Raw genomic sequence first — 16,372 nt, 5'->3', positions numbered from 1 at the left:
GGCGCAGGGGCAACACCTATGTTTGGACAGTGACAGACTTGGAGATCTTGGCTCCGGTCATGAGAGGATTTAGCAATCGGCCATGAGGACTCTGCTCTCCAATGGATGAATGAAGACAGTCTAGGTGGAAAGGAGGATACACCCCTCATCCTTCCAAGTTCTGCATGAAGTTTTATTAGTGGAAAGCTGAGCTCTCCAGAAAAAGAACTTTTTCTAGTCCATTTCTGGCAAAACCTTTATTCCTGTCCCAGGCCACCGCAGAGCCTGGACTGCCACCCCAAGGAGGGTGCTTCTCGTTGGCGAACAGGTCACAGGCCGAGAGGCTGAGAGCCGAGGTGCGGGAGTCAAGCACCTGGCAGGAGGGCCTCTCTTCACCAGGACAGGTGGCACACCCTGGAGGACGGCCCAGCCAGAGCGAGCCACCACCTCTTCCTCCTGATGACACCTCTGTCTGCACGCGCCCCTCGCCCGCCCTTCCCCCATCACGGGCTTCCCTTCCCTTGTTGGGCTGAGTCCCTGACTTAGGGCATCTGCCGTGGCCCAGGCCCGTGTGTGGCCCAGGGAGGCAGCGGGGTGGGTCCACCCTGCCCTCCCGTCTGCTCCTCCTTGGTGGCTTCTCTTTGCCTTTCCCTCTGTCCCGTGGTCTAAGCCCAGTGGACTCTGTTCTCCTCCGCAGACCCTTCCAGCCCATCCCCAGATCAGCCAGAAGTCGGCACCAGGAGCCCTCACGTTGCCCTGGGCACGAGCTCCCAGCAGCGCTCTACCAGGGGCTCCCACATTATTATCATGTTATGATTCCTGTTCTGTAGGTCAGAAGTCTGGGTGTCTCCCGGGTTGACCTCAGGTGTTGGAAGGGCACCAGAGGAGTCCATCCTGGCCCTTCCCCGCTCTAGGGACCACCCACTCTCCATCTCGAGGCTGCAGCAGCTCATCAACCTTTCTCATGCGGAGTCATCCTCCTGTCTTCCTCTTCCACCACGTAAGGACCCTGTTACTACACGGGCCTCATTCGGACAGCCCAAGGCAATCTGCACACTTTAAGGTGGGCCATGTAGCCCGCTCACTGCCCTCTGCAGCCTCGATCACCCCAGCCATGTGCACCGCTCCTAACCAAGGCACCGCTTCCGGGCACCAGAACGTGGCGGGGGTGGGGGGCACTCCTCTGCCTTCACTCCTCATCCTAGGAGTGTTTTTGGTGCACAGGGACCAAGTCTCAAGCTACTGGTGAAACGGGCAGAATTCCTGACCCTGACCAAGTGAGAAGGAGAGTGTGGGAGTGCTGAGGGAGACGCCCCCTCGGGATGGAACAGGTCCCCTGCTTCACCCCCGCAGAGTTCTGTGGCCCAGGACACCCACTTTGCCTTCTCTGAATCGACATTTCCTGGACTTGATTTGAGGACGTCTCCTTCACAGAAATCTACGTGCCTGGTGGAGACAGCCTGGTCACAGCCAGGGGCCAGCTCAGGAGCTCCGCAGACATCCACCGCCTTCCTCTGCTGTGCCCGTCAGATCCCACCCGTATGGGCAGGCGGCAGCCCCGCATTCCCCTGGCCATCAGCCAACCGGCCTGCACTAAGGGCTACCATGCCCGGGCACTCTGGGAACCCTGGGGTGAGGTCCAGCCTTGGGGAGACGCCAACCTGGTTAGGGAATCTGGATGATAAGACAGGACAGATTAAATAATAAGGACAGTTCACACAGGAGCCATGAAACACCTGAATCGCCCCTGAGGGCCTGGACAGAGCGCCTGCGGAGAAGCGCCCTTCAGTCTAGAAGGGGTGGCTCCACAGGGGCCGAGGATGTGGCCAGCTCTGGAACCAAGGCTGGATGGAGGAAAGAGAGCCTGGGAGTTGAGCAAACCCTATGACCGTGACCTTTAAAGAAAGATCCTGTTTGATTAGAGACGTGTTCTGCTGGAGACAGGGTCAGGACTCAGAGAGCACCGCGGCCTCCTCCCCACACCTACCTCTGCGGGGCTCCTCCCGCCCTCCCACATCACAACAGGATGCAAAACAGCCTTCCTTTTTTCCTGGGATTATTTAGCAGCCGTCCTCCTTAATTACAGTCATCTTATCTCCTTTGAATTCACCAGAATTACCCCTTTCTTGCCACCAGCGTGGTGCTGCCTGGCAGGCCTGACGGGTGAGCTTTGTGCAGTGCAGCCGATGTTGCTTTTTTAAAGTGGCATCTGTTCAATAGCCCAATGTTCCCATCTGACTCACTCGGTGGGAACACGTCCACATGCCAATGTGAATGGGTGCGGTGGGGGACGCAGGGGGAGGGAAGCATCCAGAAGGACATTAGTTAGTGCTTCAGATTAAGAACGGGACGGTTTCGTCTGCAGCAGAGGCGCAGACGCAGCAGCAGTGTGCCTGTCGGGGTGGCCTCTGACACCCGACTCAGGACGGGTGAAGATGGTCCGGCTTCTCCAAAGCGCTTGACTCACTGGTGACTCTCACCCACACTGCCCTGTGCTCCACAACCCGAGGCTCCTCAGCTCCCCCCCCCCCCCGTGCTCTCCTCTACTGACCAGAGGCAGCGCTGAGGTCCAGCCAAGCACCTTCTGGGCTCTCCGGTGCCTCCGCCCTCAGGTGCACTGAGCAGTCAGGGAGGATGTAGTCATTTGCATGTTGCTCAGCCTATTGGCTGAAGGCCTACTGTGTGGCAGGCCTTGGGACACAGGAGGTCTGCCCCCAAAGACGTCACTGTCCCATAAAGCTAAGGTTTGGAGGCCCTGGGCATCATGGGACTGACACCCACAGCAGAGCCCGGCAGCAGGCAGATGAGGTTCCTGAGAAGGTGACATCTGGGTGGATGCCCTCCCAGCATCCTCAGAGGCTGCGTCCTGACATCCTCATTCCCATCTGGATCTCCAGGCCCTGCATAACCTAATCCCACTCCATCTCCCTCACACTATCATGAACCATCTGCTCCTTTGAGGACAAAACGGAACAGAAAAAGAGGAGGACTGTCCCTAAGGGCCAGAATGCCAAGACCAACCCAACCAACACCAGGGTATTGGAATGTACCCTTCTGTGGCTCTGATCATGCTGCCTCATCATTACTCATTTCAATATGAATCCCTTTCCTTTACTGTCTTCCTACTGACTGGAATGCAAATGTGATGGTGGGAGCTGAGGCAATCATATTGGACCACAAGATTCAATTTGACTACGGCAGAGCAACAAGACAGAAAGAGCCTGGGTTCCTCGTGGCTGTGAACTGCAGTGCTGCCCACCTAGATGTGCTCATGATGGAGAATGCACTTTATGACGAGCAGTCCATCCCATTATCACTGTAGGTCTCTCTTATAAAAGCATCTGAAGCAAAATCCTAAATAGCACCAGCCCCTTGCCTCAGGTCTTGACCTCTGAAGCACATTAGATTCCCTTTCGATCATCCCCTCACAGCCTGGACCAACAAGAACAGAGAGGGCGCCGGCCTCATGCCCCGGGGATGTCGGAGCACCCAGAATCCTGCGGCGCCTCTCAGATTGCATTGCTTGAGCAGGTACTTAATGTTTATCTCTATGTTCAAAAATAAACTTCTGTCAGTCACAGTCATCAGTAGGAAAAGAGAAAAAACACAAAGTGACAACTGAGTCCCTGCGAACAGTGCTTCTCCAACTCAGGATGGCAACAGAGTCGTCTGGAGAACTGAAACCCAAAGTCCTGGGCCCCCGACTCGGACTCGGGGTGAGACCTGAGACTGTTCTGAACACGCTGCCCGGTGGCACGGCTGCTGCGGGCCCGGGGCCGCCTTCAAGAGCGTCGCCCTGGGATGTGAGGCCGAGGACGCAGCCCAGCCGGGGACAGCTCCACACAGGGCCTTGGAAGCGCAGGGCTCCATCACCAGAACCACGAGGCCGGCTGTGGCAGTCAGCCTTCTCGCGGCTGTGACAACAGGACCCGACCAGAACAACCCTAGAGGAGGAAACCCCATCTGGGGACTCACGGTTTCAGAGGTCTCCATCCATAGAGAGCAGGCAGGACGTCATGGCGGACAAGGGAAGCAGCCCACCCGGTGATCAAGAGCAGAGAGAGGCCCCTCCCCACCCCACCTGCCTCCAGCCACCGCCCGGTTAGGCCCATCAGGGTCCAGTCCCTGGCTGGGTTAAGCTACGGCCCAGTCATCTGTCCCCTGAACCTTCTTGCTCTGTCTCACACGTGAGCTTTCGGGGACACCGCACATCCAGACCGTCACACTGACTGAACTGCTGCAGGACCCGGGTGACGGGACGAAAGGGGATCACACACCCACAAAGAGCCTGAGCCCCGCTGGGTGGCTGCCAGTCTACAGTCAGTGTGCCCGACGTCGTGCTGGCCACCGAGCCAGGGACACGGATGGCCCACTCCAGTGTGGTCACCACGGCAGTGCCCTCTGCTGAGCCACAGGGGTCTGAGAGCCTGGGGATCCCGGGATCCTGCCCAGCCGCGCAGATCAACCCGGACAGAGGGCTCGGAGAGGTGCCCACCGGGCGGCTCAGTCCCGGCCCCTCGCTCTCCCCTCCTCCGCCTGAACTGCTCCCACACAAGAACCGCCTGGCCAGGAGCGTGGGTTGGAAGCCAGCCCCTGCCCCCAGCCCACTCTGCGAGGTGGCACAGGCTTCCACACGGCGCAGGCAGGCGTGACTCCCCAGCCTGGGAATAAGCCATTGGCTGTCCCCACACCCCTCACCTCCATCTCAGCAGAACCCCAGAGCACTGCCCCCCTCCCCTTTCCTCTTCCTTCTCCTTTCTCCTCTGCCCTGCAGTCTGACTCCCACCCCTCATCAGCCTTTGGAATGAGCAGTGGGTTTTGCACAGCTTAGCTCCTCCCAAGTGGGCCCACTCTCCTCCACCAGCCCTGGCACCAGCTTTCCTGCCCGAGCCTGCCAGGCCGGCCCTGCACCCAGCCTGCCTGGTGTGTGAGGCTGGGTCCTTCAGGGTCACAAAGGACCCAGGCAGGGGACTCGGAGCAGGACAGGCTTCCCGGCGCCTGGGTGAGCTGGCTGAGAGCCACATCGCACCAGGCCAGACACAGTCTCCAGGGCCGAGTGCACCAAGCCTTCCCACAGATCACACGGTGGCCACACTGTGTGAACACTTGGGGATCTGTGTGAACGCTGACTACTTCCCCCAGCTGTCCCAAGGTGAGGCTGCCCAGAAGGCTGCTTCCAGGGGTCTTCAGGTCCTCTCTCCACTCCTGCAGAAACAAAATCCATCCTGGAAAAGCTGGTCCTAAGTTCGGATTTTGGAATGCTGAGGTCAGATCTCTGAAAAGCCTCTTTTTTTCCCCCCTAAGAACTCTCCCAGTTTCTGGGCCCAGAACTGTCTCTTCTCTGCTGCTGGCCTGATCACCTGCCCTGTGGCGGGGAAGGGGCACTGCCCTCGGAACAGAGTATGTCACCCAAGGAGAGGGTGCCTACAGTTGCCCATGTAACAAGCAGGGACAATCTCCACGTCTAGCCCCTGTACCTACCGGCCACACGTGAGCATGTTGAACACCCTGAGAGGAGAGCCTGTGAATTTGTTCTAGAATGTCCTCTGTGTGGAACAGAACTGGGTTTGGGAGCTCCTTTGGAGCCAAGGCTAATATTTTAGAAGCTTACAGATGAACATCCACTCCTAGTCTCCTGCTGCGGGGTAAGCACTCCGGCAGGGTCCCCCAGCCAAGATCGCTGTCTTGGACCCCACAAGGTGTTTATTTTTAAACCAGAGTGAAGGAGTGCTTAGGGGCCAGGACATCTCCCAGGCACAGCACGGGGTGGAACGGCAGCCCACTGACCTCCCCGCATGCTCAGGTGCCCCCGGGGAAGGGAACACCAGCCACGCTCTATCTAAGCATGAAAGCCTGGGATTCTGGAAATTTCATTTCACCTGCAGGACTTACTGTGAAGGCCCTTAACAGCACTGTCAAAATACTGCTGGTGTCCCTGGAAAGAGGCCTTTCGGTCCACCCGTGTGAAAGAGAAAGTGTCGTCGCTCGGGGGTTTGCATTAATATTTGCTTCTGAAACTAATTTTGATACCTGTGCTGCTTAATTATCTCACTTTCCCCTACAAGTTTTGTTATGCTAGTTATTAGTCTATGAAACTTAGTGTCCTGTCTCACTTATGGAGACTACAGGTCAAGTTGATTTAGAAATAATGAATTGATACCCATAAGCATATTAAGAAGCATCTATCAATGTAATCTATCTGATTTGCTTTCAAAGTACTTTAATTATCTAAAAGAACCTCACCAAATATTTAAATAGCTTCATAAATATAAAAATCAATTCTCAACACTTTAGTGACTCTTACCTCCTCTCAACACCACAATGTTGCTTATATACACAGTAAATCTCCCTTCTACTTTTCATACTAAAAAGATCACATATAGGAATCAATCATTCGATGATACAATTTATATTGGAGCCCTAATCCTATCTGCTAGGATTCCAATTGTCTAGCGCTGTGTCATGAGCCACGTTTCACAGGCTTAGACAGCACAAGCTTGTTTTCTCCAAGGGGCTGCGGGCTGGTGGCTTCACTGGCGACTGTCACTCAGTGTCACCCTGCATCGGGGCTGGCACCACCTGACTGGATGGGTGTGCGCTGGGACGGCCGGGCCTCTCCACTTGCTGCCCCAGCAGGTCAGCGGACTGCTCCCATGAGGCCACGTGTCTTCCCAGCGAGCGGGGCCAGGAGGAAAGCAGCAGAGCCCCTCCAGGCCAGGCCCCCCTGGGCAGCCACTCCAGGGGAGGAGACCCAACAAGAGCGTGAACACTGGGAGTGCGATTTCTTGGAGGATCCTCCTTGCAGACTAGCTCCCGAGGCATATGGTCTCCTGTGCCAAAATCTCACCTAGAACACACATTCTGCGGCAGGGACTGCTGTGCTTCCTGACATCTGTTCTCTTCTTCTTGAACACACAGCAAGACGTGAAGTTGAAGCCTTGAAGTCACGTGGCCACGTGGATGAGTTTTGGCTCGTGGAGCAGGTGCGGGAGTGCTAAGCCCCACTTCCAGGACTGGAAGGTCCAAATGTCCCACTTCACCTATTGTCAACTCCTGCCTGAGCCCATCTTCACTGTGATGGCTGCAAAACGACGGGTTTCCAACCCAAACTTCCCTTCCCATTTGCCAGTCAGCGTTGGCACTACTGTGTGCAAGATCCCTTCTCATTCATTCATTATGAACCTGAGCTCATGGCTATCCAGGTCACTTTGGTGTTCAAATCGTCCCGGATCTGGTGAGTGAGAGCCTTCTTTCTTTCCTTCCTTCCCTCCCTTCCTTTTTTTCTTTCTTTTTGTCTGAGAATGTCCTTATTTTCTAACGTAAGAAAATATTACAGCCTCCTTTCTACCCACCCTGCTCCAGCCTGGGATTTTCCATTTCTCAAGGAGCCTGATTTCATTTGGGGGGACTTGGTATTTAGAAACTAAGGTCTGGATGTGGGCTGAGCTCACTGCTATTGGGGCCTTTGCTTCTGGGCTCTGTCTGCAGGCAAAGCTAAGAAATTGATGAATGTTTGTACACACGCCATGCAAATCAATGCACATGAACAAGCAGGCTTGCACACACATCTTCACAAACATGTGCATGGTTAGGACACCAGGAGTTCACTAGGCACCATTAAATGCCACCTGCCCATCAGGGTCCTTGCTGGCTCACCCCATTTCATCATGTCCTTTGTGCATAAGATACACATCTAGTCATGTGCTTGGTCCTAGAACACATTGTAAGTGGTTTCCACCATGAAAAGGGAACCTATTAAAAGTCTAGGGCTGGTTTGCGGCTCTCCTCTACCAAGAGGAGGTGTAGTCGAAGGCGGTGCCACCATCAGCGGGTCCCTCTCTCCCCTTCCATGTGTTACGCAATGCGTTTGAAATAGCTGAGGTGCATGTACTTCCGTTTTCTTTCAATGTTAAGTTCTCCTCCCTTCCCATCCTGCTGATGTAATTATACGTTTTTGAAATAGGTAGAACATGCGCGAGCTTCCGAAAGGCAAACGATGCAGAAATATTCTTGGAGCAACGCCACTCCCCCTGCAGCGTTTCTGGTTCACTTCTCTTCCAACCCCCCGGTACATACCCAACTTTGTTTACTGGTTTATCCTCTCTGTGCTGCTTTTTTGCAAAGATAAATATATGCATTTTTAAATTTCCTCTGCTTTTCCATAAAAGGGCAACATACTTTCTGTATGTTCTTTTCTACCTTATTTTTTTTCATTTAACAATATCTTGGTAATTACACCAGAATTCAGAGAGACCCTTCTTATTTTTTAATAATTGTATAGCTTTAGATTATGTGAATTACCATAGTTCATTCAACCCGTCTCCTATGAGTAGACATTTAGGTAATACTGAATTTTTTTCAGTATAAATAATCCTGAAATAAATAATATTTTGCATGTTTTTCCACAGTTTCATTGGTGCATCATAGTTGTACAGAATGACGGGATGGGATTTGTTGTTGCATATTGGCACATGCACACCATATAACAATATAACAATGTAATTTGGCCAGGATCAGTCCCTAGCACTTCCCCCTCCTTGATGAATGTTTATACACATACCCATGCAACTCCCACCCCTTGGTCCCTTTCCTCTACTCATCTCCCTTTGATATATCTAAATATATCTATAAATATATCTCAATATATCTAAAAGATTTACACAAAGGATGTATTTTATTTATATCTTTGTTTTACTTTTTCCTCTCTAGCTTCCGCATATGAGAGAAAACATATGATCCTTGACCTTCTGAGTTCGACTGCTTTTTCCTAACATGGTGGTCTCTAGTTCCATTCATTTTCCTGCAAATGAAATGATTTCCTTTTTCTTTACTATGTATTTTTTTACATTAGAAGGATACCTTTAAAGTAGAACCTAGGGTCAAAAGGTAGCTGATGATGTCACCTCCCTGAAGTTCGTGTCATTCCACCCTTTCACCAGCAATTGATGAAGACGCCTGCCTCTCGGGTCTACCAACAGCGAGTGGGGGAGCCCATGAATCACTGCCATCTCCACGGGCAGGCAGTGGTTACCTCTTCTCCAGGATCACTGTGGTGTTGCTGATGGCATCACGCTCAGTGAAATAAGCCAGAAAGAAGAGCGTTCAGGATCTCACTTATCATGGAATCTAAAAGCATCAAACACATAGAAACAGTGATCACCAGAGGCCAAGGTGGGAAGGAAAGGGGGAGATGTGGGTCAAAGGGTAAACCTGCAGTTATGTGGAACAAATGAATTAGGAGGATAAATAAGATACAGGCACCAAAAAGAAAACAGTATAATGTTTCTCAGAGTAAAAAAGAAGATGCAATTCACAAAAGAAGCAGGAGTACTCCCTAAGAAAACAAGGTTCACAGCAAACTAGAAAATTCTCAACCGAGAGAGACTGGCTACCACACAGTGACCTGAATGGTGTAGGAGTCCTGGCACTGCCCACGTCCAGAGCAATGCTTCTCTGAAAGCCTGGCCAAGTCCCGTTTGTAACTTGCTCTGCCACCTGAACATCAAATCCATCTGTCTCAAATGGGGTGTTTCCCCAATTTTTTTTACTATATCTTTATTTAATTCTTTAGTAATCTATTTTAACATATCTTCCTGATTAAGGTGGGAAAACAATTCTACATGCCAGTCTCAGTGAACTCAGTTGGTTCAATCAGTATTGGCCACTTGTCTCCGTTAGAATATTTTGCGTGTTCCTCCTTGCTAGAAGGACCACATTCTGTATAGGTCTATAAACACCTCATTGAATGCAGATTCTTTTTCATACCTTTGTAGCTTCTAAGATCATTCTTTCTAAGACTTCAGCCTGCTTTTCAAGTCTCCCCCACTCCTCCTACAGTGTTAATACTTTAGATCACGGGTTCTTAATTCTTTTTACAGTAGAAAATTGTTTCGAATGAAACTCAATATATCTAAAAGATTTACACAAAGGATACATTACAGAATGATCACTTGCACAAAAAAATTCAAAATCATATTCCTTTTGAAAGACTTCCTAGATGCACTTCTTTATGTGAATAGAACAACTATAATGCACCAATAAAAAATGTGGAAAGAAAACTGAATAGATGAAATCAATGGATAAAGACAATGGAGCTCTAATGAAGAGCACAACATTTTAAATTCAGTGTTACGCATGATATTTCTATTTCTACACAAGCCTCAGCATCAATTTTGTTTTTAAGCAGCATCCCCTGCAATTTTAGGCTATTCTTTAATTAAATGGATCAAAAAAGAGGATGATAGCCTTTCACTAGCAGTCACTAGCAATATCTCACAATTATAGGAATTCCTTATCATGGATATAGAAATCGAGAAAGTCCAATTAAAGTTTAAGTTTAATTGGATGAAAAGGTGAAATGATGCAATGGAGGCGTGAGTCATAACATACAATCCCAGTGCAGAGTGCTGTTAGCTTGCTAGTGCACCACTGACTGTGTGGTTTCTGAACAAGGACGTACGACCAGTGCCCTTGATTTTATTTATACATTCACTAAAATAAATTTATGAAAATTTTAAATAATTTTAAAGGTCATGATCAACCAGTTACGTTGGCTAACAAACTGAACACACGAGAGTCCACAGTTACACACATGCACATGCACACAGTTGTATTTTGCTGCCTCACAGGGCAAACTGCTGGGTACTTTACATGTATACTTCACAAGGCTCAAAACAAGAGGAAGAGGTAACAATAACACTAGTCCTGCTGGGCATAAGGAAATTTAGGACCTTGTTGAAAATGCTTAGCTCCTAGAAACGGAATTCAAGCTCATAAGTCTAGCTCTAGCTGACACTGTTTACCCAGGATTTCCAATCGCCAGTGTCATTCCTGACCTATTTTCCTGATGCTCTCAAGGATCCTAAGAGAGGGGGGAAAGGTAGAAATTATATGAGAGCATTATATATAAAATATAAAATGTGAAAATCTTGATTTAATATTAATTAAGGGATGCCCATTTCTTGCATAAAATAGTTCAAAATAATGTTTTTCTATATAGAAAACTCCCTGGATACATTTAAAATATCTTTCAGTATACCGGAAATCAAATCACACATAATTTTCCAAGCTTTAATAAGCCTCATGTTTATGACATAATGAACTAAATTTCAGTCTTGGCCTATCTCATTCCTTAGATATGATCCCAAATAGTAGATCCTTAGGGTCTAGGGCAACCTGCCTCCAAGACGGTCCCTGACCCATGCTTCCTGGTACTTAGGTTTTTGCATTGTTCCTTTCTATATGTGCCAGTACTGGCCTATGCGTAACCAATTAAAAAATGGTAGAAGTAACAGTATATCTCTTCTGACACAGGGTTATAGTAGATATTGATGTTTCTATCTTGACTGTTCTGTGCCAATCACTTTGAGGGAAACCAGCTTCTGTGATGAACAGTCCCATGGAGCAGCCCACATGGTGGGGAACTGAGGCCTCTTGCCATCAGCCATGTAAGGGAGCCACCTTGGAAACAGATCCTCCAGTCTCAGCCAAGTCTTCAGATGATGTAGTTCCTACTTGATAACTTGACTGCAATCTGGAAGACTCAACCAGTACCACCCACATAAACCACTCACAGATTGTCGATGTGCTAAATTGTGGAGTAATTTGTTGCACAGAAATAATAACTAATATAAGACTTCCACATTTATGCTCTACAGCTTCCTCCAAACCCACTGGGGATTTATTTATTCATCCAACAACTATTTATTGAATGTCTCATCTATGGACACTCATATTAAGTCATGTCATCAGGAACCTAAGAATATAGCTGTGAATAAGAAGTTCTTGCTTTCACAGAGTTCACATTATAATGGAGAGTTATTTATAGTTATTTGCATGTTTGTCTTATCTTCCTGGAAAGATGACAAGATTCTTAGGAAAGGAACACCTACTTTTATGTCCCTACAAAAAAAAAAATAGAAGGGTTAATCTAGTTCTTTCACATTATCTTGTAATTTTTTTCAACTATCTGTGATTCACCTCCATAGAGTATTTCAAGATTCTTGAGTGCAGAAACTTGGTGTGTGTGCATGCACGTATATGTGTGTGTGTGTGTGAGAGAGAGAGAGAGTGTGTGTGTGTGTGTGTGTGCGCGCGCGCGCGTGCGCGCGCGCATGCGCACATGTGTGCATGAAACACTGACAGAGTCCCTGAGAGAAGTCTCCCTGGGCGGGCTCCTGTGCTTCCCGCCTAGGCTCACCTTCCAGGGCCCATGTGGGAATCAGGTGCTGTGTGAGAACAAACATTCTGTTAGGCTCACGCTCCCCTGGTCATCTTCCCAGCAAGGAAGACAACCCCAACTCGCCCCACAGAAGTTCAGCTTCGCCCGTGAGAGGACAGCTATCACTGGTGAACAGAGGTGAAGTATGTGCTGCTAAGATCTGATGAGCAAATCAGTGAATGATGAGGAATGAGACCACCATCCCCTTTGGTTTCCCCATCATAGGTCTGGTGAAATGTAAGGACAGGCCAAGACTCATTCTTGCTCCTTTTAGAGCAAAGTCTTAGAGGTTTCAACCCGGTGTCCTGTGCCACCTCTATCATGGTCAAAATCCACTGAGGGTGGCTGTGTTGGTTTCACCCTGCCCAGGCCCACACCCTGTGGGCACTGTCTGGTCTCCTGAGCAGCACCTGGTGCACACAAGTCACCACAGAGCCGTTCTGCACGGTGCTTCACCTAACTGCCAGAGCCTCGGCTCTCAAACTGGAACTACAGTAAAGAGATGCACAGGCTTGCAGGTGGGGGTGCGGCTGGGGGAGGGAGAAAGGCCAGGGGAGGAGGACTTTCCGCCCAGCATTGCAGAGACACGGGGTTTGCAAGAGCTCACGAACAAAGAGTTCAACCAAATGTTACCCAAACCAGGGAGCTGTGGTTGCTAAATAATAAGAATCCTTTATCAGGAACACTAGGAACGCTGCTACTGGAGAAGCATAAAGAATTCCAGGAAGCACATATTCAAAGCCCGTTTCCTAGGCAGCCGAAGCCACCCACCTTCCCCAGCGCACATGGAGCCAAATCAGTTCTCAAATGTGCTGTTCGCCTCAGCTTTCCAAGCAAGCCGGAGTTGATGGCTTCCTACACTTGCTGGAAGATGCCTGGAAGAGAAGGGTTTGATGCTGCTCTGTGGCCATTGGAACTGCTTCTGCTCCAAGCTCACCTTGCCCCCCGACCCACCCACAGCAAGGGTCCCATCTCTGGGGTCTCCTGGAGCTGGGCTGGCACCTCAAGAACTGTAGCTAGAACTCAGCTATTTGTTTTCCCATGATTTTTGGAAATGCTTGGGTGCCGCAGTCCGGCTGCAGCAAAATAACCGGGGGGTGACGAACAACTTGTGAACGTTGATACAGCAGGAGTAGGAGCCGTTTATTGCAGGACAGGAGCAGTATTTATACATTCCACACAGCTTATCTAATTAGCATAAACTAGATACATCAGTCAACCAATCAGGAATCTCTACACCTAATGGCTTGGTTTTGTTACTTCTCAAACCACTCCCTCTGACATTTTGCCAGGCACCATCCAGACTTGTTTACGAACTTTAACATTCCCCTGGCAAAATGCCAGGTGTTATTTTGACTTGTTTACAGACTCTAACACTTGGGGACAATGGAACACAACATCTGCAGGTTTCTGGGGCCCTGGGTAGCTTTAAGAGTCTGGCTTTAGTTGGGTCATGGGCAGGGAGACAGACCTAGCTGCAGAGCACAGACCGCCCATCACATGCCACTCAGCCCTTCCAGTTCCCAGGAGCCAGGAGCGTGTGGCCAGACCAGTCCTTCCCTGTGGGCACCGGACTCCTCCAAGCTGAGGTTCTGAGAAGGGTTTGGAGGAAGTCACGGCAACACCAACTGACAGTCCACCACCGTTTCTGCTTTGGCCGTGCTCCACGCGACTCAGAGCATGCTGTTTGGTAAACACTCATCTGAACAACGGGTCTTCCACGGCTCAGGTGTACTGCAGGCTGGCCCACCCCACCGCTTCCTGTCTTTGTCCTAGCAGTTTCTGTAATTTACATTCCGGTTCATAACCGGTGCTTGGAACAAAGCCATGGGAACAATGACTCTAATACTGGGAAGGAATCATTAAAAAAATTAATTATAGCCGCAAATGCCCAGTAAGTGCTTGCACTGTGCCAGGTTCTATCCCCGGGGCTCTGAACGCAATTGTCATCTATCCCTTCAAGGTACACCCAGGCCTGCACATGGCATTCTGTTCAGTCCCTTCCCACTGGTTCTGTGGGTCCCCCCAGCTCTGGTGAGCTTCAGGGTCTGAACTGGGCACTGAGGGCGCTTCTCAGAGGACTGCCTTGAAGCCACGGAGCCTTGTAACTTCCACTCTCCCCAACCCTGTCCCTGCAACGCCAGTTGGCTACAGGATGACTTGCACCCAAAACGCCTCCACAGGCTCGGACTGGCACTCCACTTGAAAACCCACCCTGGCTTGCCTTCTTCCCCTTCCCCGTCACAGTTAATCATTCTCACCTTCCTGCAAGAAATCAAGCCCAGGCTAACCAACCCAGAGCGCAAAATGGCAAGCTGCAGACCCAGCTCTGTCGACCAAGGGAGGCTTCCACAGGCACGCTAAGGCACGAGAGGAGAGGAAGAAGTGGTGCCAGGCAGAGCAAGGCCTGGACACTTCCTTCCGACCCGTGATGGGATCACTGGTACAGCAACAGTGGTGCTCATCCAGGGTGACCTGTGCCTCTCTCCTCCCCTCGCTCCTTCCCCCCATACCAGCCCTCTCTTCCCTTTGACAACTGTGGGCTATTCCAAGACTAGCATTCATATTGATGTAAGCCCGTGATGCGAGCTGGGGACACTGCCCACCCAGGGGACAGGTCTGACAGGCCATGCCACCATACCTGCTGACGCAGCGAGCACGCCTTAGCCCGGCTAGCTGTTTGTGTGCTGTCACACTATGCAGCAAATGCAAACTGCAGATTGGAACCAAATTGCACAAAAGATGAGTCATATTGACACTCGACGAACGTAGATTGAGACCTGCTCTGTGTGGGGCAGGGTCAGGAACGTGCTGAGCCCCCGCAGCGCTGCTCCACAGAGGGGTTCCTTCTTCAGGCAAGGGTGCCAGGCAACAGTCACTGCTTCCCATGAACACGTGCGAAGCAGGGAGGCCACCCACCGCAGGCTGTGAGGACGGCACAACAGGTCTTCAGGCTGTGGTGCAGAAGTGTCCTGTGGGTTCCACCAGCCTCAGGGGTCCCACGTCACCCTTTGGAGTCACACAAAGGCACAGCCTGGCTCCTGGGCATCTTCCTTAAGTTGATTCCTTGTTTTCTAGGTTTGTTCCTGGGCCCTCCGTTTCTCTCAGCTCAAGGGTGAATGAAACTGTTAGCCAGAGTCCCACAAGGTGACCATTACATCAGAGGGTCACCAGAAGACGTTGGGAAAACGTTGTTTGCCTCCTCCTGTGTTCACAGTTCCCTGCAGGTAACCCGAGTGCCTTTGTTTGCTTCTTTTTCTGAGAACCAGGGTACATCTTGAGTTCTTCATAGTTACCTTTTCTCTGATGTTTTAAGCAAGAAAACAAAACAATCTAATAAAAATAACCGTATGTTTAAAGTCTCCTACTTTTTCCAAGATACTCTACTATGGAATACATATTCTTATTTAAACCATAATTGCTTATAAATACACATAATTTAATTTTTTCATTTATTGTACAAAAACAGAACAATGAAGAAGACATTGTTATGATTTTGCAGTTGAGAAAATCAGAGCTCAGAGTTTTAAGTTACATGCGCCAGGGCACACAGTTCTGTTCAGCACGGCCTCTCAAAGCCAGAGTTTGACAATTTTATTTGAATGGATATTTTCATTTGCTTCCACTTTTCTTGTTGTCATATGTATCCCAGAGAGTATTTTCTCCCAACATTTACTGTCTATTTTAACCTGCCTCGATTAAAAGAAAATCTGCTTTGTTTTAATTTTTGTTGCTAGTATATAAGATCATCTTAAAATTTTGTGGCAAGGATCATGGCTTTAAGTACTTTCTACTCTTCTTCCATAACCAGACAATGACTGAAGTGGTGCTCTGTGTTTCATGGGTCAGTAAATTATTTTAATAATTAATGGGTTTTGCTCTTTAGTTGACTTGGTCAAAACATAATGTCAAACAAATCCTGGGGCTGAAGTCGACAGTTCAGGGTGCTGCCTTCTTCAGGGATGAGAGGCAGAAAGGATGTCACTTGGTTTCATGAGGCCCAGGCACAGAGCGGCCATGACCTCATGAGTCAATCTTAGAGCGGAAAAAGGCAGAAGATAAAGAAGCGCAGGAGGCCAGTACAGAAAAGCAAGACACGGAACCAGCTGCCCAGGCTTGACGGGGTGAGGCCAGATGGCCGACCTCTGAAAGAGAGGCTGCAGCCTCCTCCTG

This window comes from Marmota marmota, unplaced genomic scaffold, assembly GCF_001458135.2.
Source record: "Marmota marmota marmota unplaced genomic scaffold, marMar, whole genome shotgun sequence".
Lineage (NCBI taxonomy): Eukaryota > Metazoa > Chordata > Mammalia > Rodentia > Sciuridae > Marmota > Marmota marmota.
Note: the sequence above shows the minus strand (reverse complement) of the source record.